Here is a 9,974-nt window from a genome sequence, read left to right as displayed (position 1 = left end):
GAGTCACAGCCCCGGCCCTGCCGTGGTCGGCGACGCCAGCAGCTGGGACGAAGAGGGCCTCCTGGTCACCCTGCTAGGCGCCCGTACTGTCATGCCTCAGAGCTGGCAGGTCGTCCCAGGGATGACAAAGGCCTTCCTGGAGGGAGGGAGCCTTATGGTTAGGAGCGCGGGGTGCAGAAGCAGGTATGTGCTCACCTCCGGCTGTGTTTGCCCTGCGTGCTTCGGCCCACGGTGCTGGTACTGGGCCCCTGGGAACCTCAGTTGCCTCCTTTGCAAAATGGGAGCTGTGGCACCTGCTTCAGAGGTGTCCCAGAGAATTAAATGTTAATTTCACGTAAAATTCTAACACACATGGCCCATGGCCCGTAACACACAGTGATAAACTTCCAATCAACGTTGTTGCTGCTGTACTGAGAGGTAAGGAGTCACAAAGTACCTGAGTGCTAGGTGACCTGTAAGTGCATGTGAAGTTGGGTAGGCGAGCGCACTGGCCCTAGAGTTTGTGCCTTCAGCCCTGAAGGGTGAGGGGAGATCTACTTTTTTTTACTTCCTAAACTACACCGTGTGTGTATGTGTGTGTGTGTGGCGGAGTTTCGCTCTTGTTGCCCAGGCTGGAGTGCAATGGCGCGATCTCGGCTCATTGCAACTTCCGCCTCCCGGGTTCAAGCGATTCTCCCGCTTCAGCCTCCCAAGTAGCTGGGATTACAGGCAGCTGGGATTACCAGGCTCGGCTAATTTTGTATTTTTAGTAGAGACGGGATTTCTCCATATTGGTCAGGCTGGTCTCGAACTCCTGACCTCAGGTGATCGGCCCTCCTTGACCTCCCAAAGTGCTGGGATTGCAGGCCTGAGGCACCGCGCCCGGCCTCCACCTTTTAATTTTCCTTTGAACCAGACTCTCTTGAAAGATTCAGGAACCTCTAAGATGCAGTCACATCTGTGATTATCTTGTAGGCAGCACCGAAACAGAACCCTAGCACAAAGCCACATTGCAATGGATGAATTAGCCTGCTGACTACTCACACAAAGGTTTTCAGAAGGGAGGAGTTTGCATGTTCATAAAGGGCTTTAGGGTCTGGCAGACATATACGTGTGTTTGGGGAGGAAGGGCACTTAGTAAAAATTTGCCAAAAGCAAAACAATGAGAACTAGGCTTGAGGTGCAGGTTGCTCAGAGCTCAAAGTAGGCATGTGGTAGGTATTGCTGGATACAGTGTATTTGTAGCTTGAACATATCAAATCCCTTTAGGTGAACTGGATTTGAAGAATTACATCTTCCAAAAGAAAAAAGATCATTTTTGAAACAGCAAAAATTACAGAAATAAAAAAGAACAGGAAAAAAATGAGAAAAATGTTTTGGGGTGGGAGGCAAAATTCAGTATTTCTAACAAATAAAAAGTTTCCCTGCTGCTACCTCAGTATATGAATGGCAGTGTTGTAACCCTACGGAGTGTTACAGAGTTGAATCTCATAGCTATGGAACCCCTCCTCTCCCAGACATCACCCTGCTTACTCATTCCCTTCTGTTTTACGTAGCTTTCCCACTTTTATTTGTGTTCAATCAATTCCGAAGTGATGACTGAGACATTCTACTCGTTGCATTTTCTGTGCTTCTCCACCTTGTCCATTCTCCTGATAAGAATTGGAACTCTTCTAGAATTGTTGCCCAACAACTGTTCATTAAAGTGAATAGAAGACATGAATCCTTATGGGAATCCATAATATCAATTGTGAGGAACAGAAAAAAAAGAGATAACTTACATCCAAATACCATTTTATAAACATTTATTTTCCTTAAAATTATAATCCCACATTTCAAGGTCTCACCCAAAGAAGAAAGTCACTCCCATAGAACAAGAGTGGACTTATGTAGTGGGCAAAAATCTGACATTAGCACTTCTTGTAATTCTTTGTCCTCATTATATTTACATTTCCCATGGGATTATTAGGACATTTGAGAGTTATCACAAATAATTGACTTGTTTTCAGGAAGTGGCCAAGAGGACTATTTAGACGATAGCTTCTTTCGTAAAATGATAGGTATTTTAAAAAAGGTGTCCCTAAAACCCATCTAAATGAAACCCATCTGGATTTGTTGTATGCACCCCAGAACTTGAAAGGAGAGGATTCATTTATTCATCCATTTGCAATTTTTTTATTGAACAATCTCCTCTCCCATGGGTCAGATCTGGTGAGGTTCTTATTCTGATGAAATTGTTATCCATTTCAGCATTTTAATACATAAGATTTTTTTGAAAGAAGCTACAAAAATGATTTTGCTTATCCTATTGTTTAGTGTTTAGATAAGGTTAGTTATATGGTTTGGATTTGTGTCCCTGCCGAATCTCATGTGGAACTGTAATCCCCAGTGTTGGAGGTGGGGCTTGGTGGGAGGTGATTGGAGATTGGATCTTGGGGGCAGAGTTCTTAGGAATGGTTTAGCAACCACCCCCACTGCCACCCCCGCCCCGACCCCGCAGTTGGTACTGTATAGTGAGTGAGTTCTCATTAGATCTTGTCCTTCAAAAATGTGTGGCTCCTTCCCCTCACCTTTCTTTGGCTCCTTCTGTGACCATGTGAAGTGCTACTCCCTGTTTCCCTTCTGCCATGAATGTAAGTTTCCTGAGGCCTCCCCAGAAGCTGAGCAGATGCCATCATAATGTACAGTCAGTGGAACTGTGAGCCAACTAAACCTCTTTTCTTTATAAATTACCTAGTCTCAGGTATTTCTTTATAGCAGTGTGAGAACGGACTAATATAGTTAGCTACTGTTTTTTTCAAGGGCCTTAAACCAGAGTTATTCCCACAGCAATGGCATCTGTCCTTATGAACATATAGGAAAATTTACCAGGAAAGGGAAGAGAAAGGAGGTGGGTGGGTGCTAAATGGCTGAGCACATTCTAGTGTCTTCTGGACCACAGAATTGCTCTCCAATAAGCACTTCCTACAGAGTTTAATTGCCCTGTAATCCAGAGAAATTAAAAAAATTATAATAAATTCATACTGGTGCATTTATCTTCTGACTTATTATGTATCTTAGCTTCTGATAAGAGGGCTGTTTTTTAGATGGTGTATTAATATATTTTAGAAATAATAGTCTGATAATAGAATTTGTGAGAAGGATAGTTTATAACCATTTTGTTCCTCACTTCTTTCAGCACAGTGTCAATGGAAGAAGGTTATTTTTCTGGAGCATTGAAAATTGCATGGCAATGCTCTTATGAATAAAAATATCTATTTTTTTCTGTTCAGCTTTTTTTTATTTTATTTTTTTCAAATCACAGATGTGTCATATTTTTTTCCCTGTATAACTCACATACAATTTTAGTCAGGGTCTGTTAATCGAACTGCCTTTGAGAAAATTGGTATTAATGAAAATGCAGTAATAACTTCTTGATCTCACTGTATGTTTTAATAATATCTAAAGCATTCGGATGAGACCGGGGTTTCTCAATCTCAACCCCATTGGCATTTTGGGCCAGATCATTTTTCCTTGTGAGAGGCTGTCCAGTACATTGTAGGATGGTTAGCAACATCCCTGGCATCTACCCACTAGATACCAATAACACTCCCAGTCATGACAGCCAAAATATTTCCAAATGTTGCCAAATGTCCCCTGGGGGGAAAAATCACTTTTCCCCTTCTTTCCCAGGCTGAGAACCACTGAATAAGACAATGTTGAAACAGTGCTGTGTGAATTAGAAAAATTAAGCTCCAGCTCTTCTTTTACAAATCCGTGCTTAAGAGGAATCTCAGAATTGTATACCAATGTGTTAGAAACTCCAGGGCTATGCCTGGCACAGTGGCTTAGACCTATAATCCCAGCTCTCTGGGTGGCTGAGGAGGCAGACGGAGTGAGACCAAGTCTCTACAAAAGGTAAAAAACCTAGCCAGGTGTAGTGACAGACGCCTGTAGTCCTAGCTACTAAAAGAGGATTTCTTGAGCCCAGGAGTTTGAGATTATAGAGTTTGAGGGCACAGAGCAAGGCCCATCTTAAAAAATATAGAAAGAAACTCCATGTCTTTTTGAAATTAAACTTAAGAATATTTGTTTTTCATGTAAAATGTTCAGAAGAACCCATTACCATTGACTAATTGCAAATGTTTCAATACGATGTTGGTATTAATGAATACATATTAACCCCCACCCCTTTCCTCTAGAGATCAACAGAAAGCAACTGCCAAGGCCTCAAGCCCTGTCTACCTTGCCTGGCCTCCTATACTTTCCTCACAAAGGGTAGGATTGTTTAAATGATTATATCTGGAAAAACACAGGCTTGGGACTTCTTGATCTGTAAGATTCTATCTTAACATTATAAAATTCAGTGATTTTTGGCAATCTTCAGCAAGTGAATAGTGTTCGCAAGTTTTAAGTGACCTTAACTGAGAAATCCATGGACTTGCTATTGGGAGAGCCAGGTAGTTGCTTACCAGGTTCTTCAAGCATCCCCTCCTAGGCTTCCTTTCTGTTAGCAAGGACAAAGCTTGAGAAATTTGGAAGGACCTGCTGTTTCCGGCATAAGCCACTCTCTCTGTGGCTTTACATAAACTATTCCTTGCATAACTCCTGTCCCCTACTCCTTCTTTATCAATGCATCTTTTAATTTCCTCCTTCTACCCTCCAACTCACCCTCTAGCCTCCACTGTCTGCCCCTCCTTCCAACTGTCCCCCCACCTCCCCAATACAGATGACATTTCCTCCACAAAAAAGTTTAAAGGAATAGACAAAAAATGTCTGCTATTAGTCAATAATCAACTTTGCAGAGTGGTGCCAGATGGTTGCATGGTATTTAATGAAAGTTTCTTCACTTTTTTCCCCCTGATTTACCACTTGTCTTTTTGTTCACAATTTGTGTAAAATAAGTCTTGCATCAGTGGACCAGGGAATTTTTAGCTTAATATTAAGAAACAGTAGCTTGTTGGTAATTGTTGCAAGCTTGATCTTCTGGCTGTTTCAGACAGCACCTTCTCTGGTCAAAAATCTCTCTTCATTTACCAGAATTTCCAGAATTAACTTTTGTTTGGCAATACCTGGCAATTAGAAATAAATGAGGAAGAAGGTATACTCTTGAAAAACCTGTATTCGCAGTTAGAGCTGGTAGGATAGGTCATTTCGTTCTCATTAAAAACAATGTATGACAATTAATTTTAGATTTATGTTATCCTGTGTTCCATAAGTAAAGGATGTTCCTGTTTAATCTTTTGAGTATCCCATTGATTTATGAAATACTGTATATACAAATAAGACATCTCTATAGGACATTGATATTTTATCTTTGCAGAACATGAAATGGGCACTAATTAACTTTGGTTGTGCACTGTTAAGTTAAACTCTCAATGAGTACAACTTCCTCTATATTCAAGTGGAAATATCATTTCTACAAAGCTGCAGAGTTAAATGTTTTCCAAATACCAACTGAAATGTGCACAGCAAGATTATTAGTTGCTAAAACAACGGATCTAAAGGTCGTTTTGGACAAAACATTTATTATAGCTCAGTTTGAAGCCTTTGTGTTCCCTAATCTTCTTTCTTTTTACAAATGTTATTCTATTTTTTATTTAGAGTTAATGCAAGTTTTAAAAAATAACATAGCTAATCTACTACATTAGCCAAGAGAAAAAAAAATGGGAAGACCTTTTTTTTCAACAAGTTTTAGCCTTATTGCTTATTTCCAATACAAAAATAAGAACAAAAGTACAGAATGCCTTCCACCTGGATCTTGCAAATCATGGCTTTGGTGTCTATCAGGTGACTTTTAATGCTTGAGAGAATCATTTATGAGTAAAGAGCAAAGAGAATCCAACTGCACAAAGCAGATGGAAGACTGGGATGCAGCCAAGGGGTTGGGCAGAAGAATTTTTAGATTATATTTTCCTAACAATAAATATCTGGGAAGATTTTTGTTTCCAGAGAGTTTACTAAAAAAAAAGTTAGTCTATTTCTGTTCTGTGGCTACACAAAACAGTAAGGCAGATTTCTACAATACATAAAGGCGTAAAATAGGCAATTTAGATGTCAGTATCTACTCTTTCTGGGCCACTGAAGCACAGTGAGACCCTTGGTGTCTGCCAAGTTTCTTGTTTAGAACAGCCTAAAGATTGGATCTACAGGTAGTTAATAAAGAAAATACTCTTTTAAATACATTGTAAATAAGACTGTTGACATTATTGAGTGTCTGAATGAAGTAATTCTTCTCTCGTTAAACAATTACTAAATGGATAAATGTCTTATTTCAAAAGCAACTTTAGTAGATGTTTGCATTTTGTTTAAAAAAGAGGAGGAAGAGTAGAATCCTTCAAAGCCTTCAGAATATTCTCATCATGCTAACCTTGAAAGAAACAACATTTTACTGAAATATGCATTATTTTCTATAACATCTGTATTTATGTTACCATTTCACTTTTGGGAAATGATAGCAATTGTGTGTCAAATAGAGTGACTCCCTCCTGCTTCATAATAGTGAATATACATTAAATTCTGCTTGTTATTTATTGTCCATCGATATACATTCATATAATTACACACAGTACTAAAATGTATGCCTTTTTACCTTTTAAAAAGCATTGCGGTCATTGGAAACTCTTGGATAAACAAGTCGCTGGAAATAGATAGTAAAACATTGTGGTCCTGAAAAACTGCACACTACTTTATTTGGAAATAGTAGAATTTGCAGAATGTTGCTATAAAGGGCATACTACTCAAATTACTTGGTTCTGAAGACTTTTACTATGAAAGCAAAGTATTTTCTGAAGGAGTAGAGCACAAATAGCTAAATGTTTGGGGCAAAAATAGAGTTATTATATTATCATTTTGTAAAATCCTCTCCAGTTTCACCATGTGTGTACTGCATGTTTAAAAAATGGTATAACATGAGAAATGAGAGATGTAGAATGACTAACTGATAGGTTTAAATGACTTAAAACTGTAGAGTGCTGATTATTTACCACAGTTGGGCTGTTCTTTAGGAAAAGAACAAAATCCAGAAAATTTCTTTTAGGCATAGGGAGACATTTTAGGATATTAAAACCTGCTTTAGAAGACTGCACTCCTGTCGCAAATCTTATTTTCCCCTAAATTTCTTCAGTGTTTACTTGTTAGTGTGTCTTTTTCTGCCAGGGAAAGTGTTTGATGATATAAATGTTTCCCTTTCTTCCCCTTTTCTCCTGCTCCTTCTTCTCTGTTTCTTGCATTCTTGTTTTCTTCCTTTTCAAAATAATTGCTTGTCGATTCATAACATCTCAGAGTTGGGAAGAACTTAGAGGCCCTAGACCAATGATCTGCTCGTCCATGAATCTTCACAGTGGCCATACAGGCTCTGCTGGAATATTTTGGCAATGGAGAATTACCTTATTAAGCAACTCAAATATCATTGTTAGAAAATTTTGTGCTATTTTGTGTCAGGATTTATTTTTCTGATTATCTATCTATCTATCTATCTATCCATCCATCCACCTATCATCTCGTCTTAATTCTGCCTTTTGTAGTTCTTTAAGAAAAAGGTGTTAAATGTCAGCCCTTGAAGTGTTTGAAGGTAGATTTTAAACACCAGTCCCTCTCTCCACTTTATCTCTTTTCTAGCTAAGCAGCTCCATTTCTTTCAGTTGTTTTTCATGTGTCACTGTTTCCAAATATTTCTTGTAATTTTCTTTTTCTCTGAAGCTGTTCCCATGTCTTGTGACACTTGGTCTGGGGTTGGAACAGCATAGGATAAAATAAGAAAACTATATTACCTTCTTTGTATTGATCTCTAGACTGATTTTTTCTTTTCTTTTCTTTTATTGGCTGCTGTATCTTATTGTTGAATCAAATGCATCTCATTTGAAATGAAATCTTTATGTCTTTTGTAGTCTTTTGTATTTTGGTTAGGTCACACTGCTAGTATGAAACAATTGATTATTTGAACCTAAGGCAACTAATTATTCCTACTATATTTTATCATGCTTTGAGTTTCCTTTTACACTGTTTTCTGTGTATTACTTCACAGTTAATTTGTGTGTTTGTTTACACCTCTATTCATGGTCACTGATAAAATGTTGAATAAGGAAGGGTTGAGAACAGACTTATGAGGCATTCCAATTTAATGACTATAAATACCATCTATATACTGACAAGTTCTAAATTTATAGTTCTAGCTGTTTTCAAGCTTCAAATTGATATATCCTGCTGACAACTTTGACATCTCAGATTTCCTATGCCCCAAAACCTACCTGTGGACTCCCATCCCCAAATCTAATCATTCTGTGTTCACACAGTCAGTCAACCTCAAACCCTATGTGTCAGCTTTAATTCCTCCATTTCCCTCATTACTTCTTCTCCATTGAGGTCTGTTAGTTCTACCTTCAAAATCAGTGCTTTCACCCTCTCCCATTTCAGTTCTCCTCCTCGGTCTACTAAGTTCAGATCTCGCCTGAGCAACCTCAACAGGCTCCATGTTTGGGTGTTCATTCCCATTCCCTTCTTATAAGTTACTTTATCTACAGAGTAGCCAAAGAACCTTTAAAGGATGCACAATTTAGTGAATATTCTTGTGTGTATGTATATATATATATATATGCACACACATAGAAAAGTGATAAATCATAAGTATACAGCCCAATGATCACAAGGAAAACACGCCTTGTAAGTTTCACTGAGATCAAGAAATAGAACATCACCAGACCTCAGACGCCTATCTCTGTCACCACCTATATCCTCCTTCCACAAAGTAACTACTGTCCTAACTTTTAACATCATGCATTAGATTTGCCTGTTTTAAATTTTTTGTAAAGAGACCTACATTACTCTCTATTGTGTCTAGTGCATTTTGGTAAACATGACTGTGAGATTCATCCAAGTTGTAAATAGGAGTAATTCTTTCATCTTTATTTCATCTTATTCTTGGTTTTTTCACGTGGTGTTTTATTGTATGAACAAACACAATTTATTTATTCATTCTGATGTTGATGGAATATGGGCCACTTCCTGTTTGGGGATGCTACGAATAACACTACTATGAACATTTCTAAATATGTGTCTTGGTTTAGATGTATACACATTTCTGTTGGGTTTATGGCATTAAAGGGTAAATACACATTCAATAATACTAGTTACTGTCATATTATAAAGTGATTATATTAATTTACACCCCACCAGCAGTGAATCAGAGTTACAATTACATTTTCACTATGTGTATGTAAAACTTTGATTTTGAATAGCAAAGACAAAACAATTATGTAAAATACAGATAATTCAACAAGAGTAGAAGAAAATATTGAGGTTGGCAATGTCTAGAGTAAAAGGTGACAGATCTCTGCTGTCATTTTAAACTTATGAGTTAGTGAAAAGCATAATTGAGTACTGGTTTGAAACTGATATTCTTTCCAAGAGGTGGGTCCCTGGCAAACACACACTCATAGGAAAGCACAAGGGCCAAAACAATCAACCTTGCTAAAATGTCTCTTTGGGGAATGAAAAATGCACTCTTACCCACTCTGCTTGCCTCCTAGGAAGAAACAACATCAAATGCTGGAGGAAATATCTTGCTTTTCCAAACTGCCTTTTAATATATCTTATTATCAGCCAGTAGATTATTTTTCTCTGAGTATGTTAACACATGCTGTCTCACAGTTCTTCATTTATGTACTATTTCTCTTGCCTTTCCTGTCTCTTCAGTCTAATTATTCACCAGGACTTTATCTTCTTCAGACATGTACATAAAACTTACTACATAAGCTAACTACGTAACTTAAAGAAATCTTTCTTTTTCCTTTTCCATTTATTTATTTATTTATTTATTTATTTATTTAAGATGGAGTCTCCTCTGTCACCCAGGCTGGAGTGTAGTGGCACGATCTCGGCTCACTGCAACCTCTGCCTCCCAGGTTCAAGTGATTCTATCATGTCAGCCTCCTGAGTAGCTGGGATTACAGGCATGTGCCACCATGCCTGGCTAGTTTTTGTATTTTTTTTTTTTTTTAAGTAGAGACAGGGTTTCA

General features: G+C 38.1%; 1 protein-coding gene across 1 annotated transcript in view; it reads right to left on the bottom strand.

The window, feature by feature from the left end:
- Positions 1–9,974, bottom strand: part of CAV2 (caveolin 2) — a 119,164-nt gene that overhangs the window by 8,036 nt on the left and 101,154 nt on the right. The gene's annotated exons all lie outside the window — the stretch shown is intronic.

Source organism: Colobus angolensis, unplaced genomic scaffold (genome assembly GCF_000951035.1).
Source record: "Colobus angolensis palliatus isolate OR3802 unplaced genomic scaffold, Cang.pa_1.0 Scaffold163, whole genome shotgun sequence".
Lineage (NCBI taxonomy): Eukaryota > Metazoa > Chordata > Mammalia > Primates > Cercopithecidae > Colobus > Colobus angolensis.
Note: the sequence above shows the minus strand (reverse complement) of the source record. Positions and strands in the feature narration are given on the sequence as shown.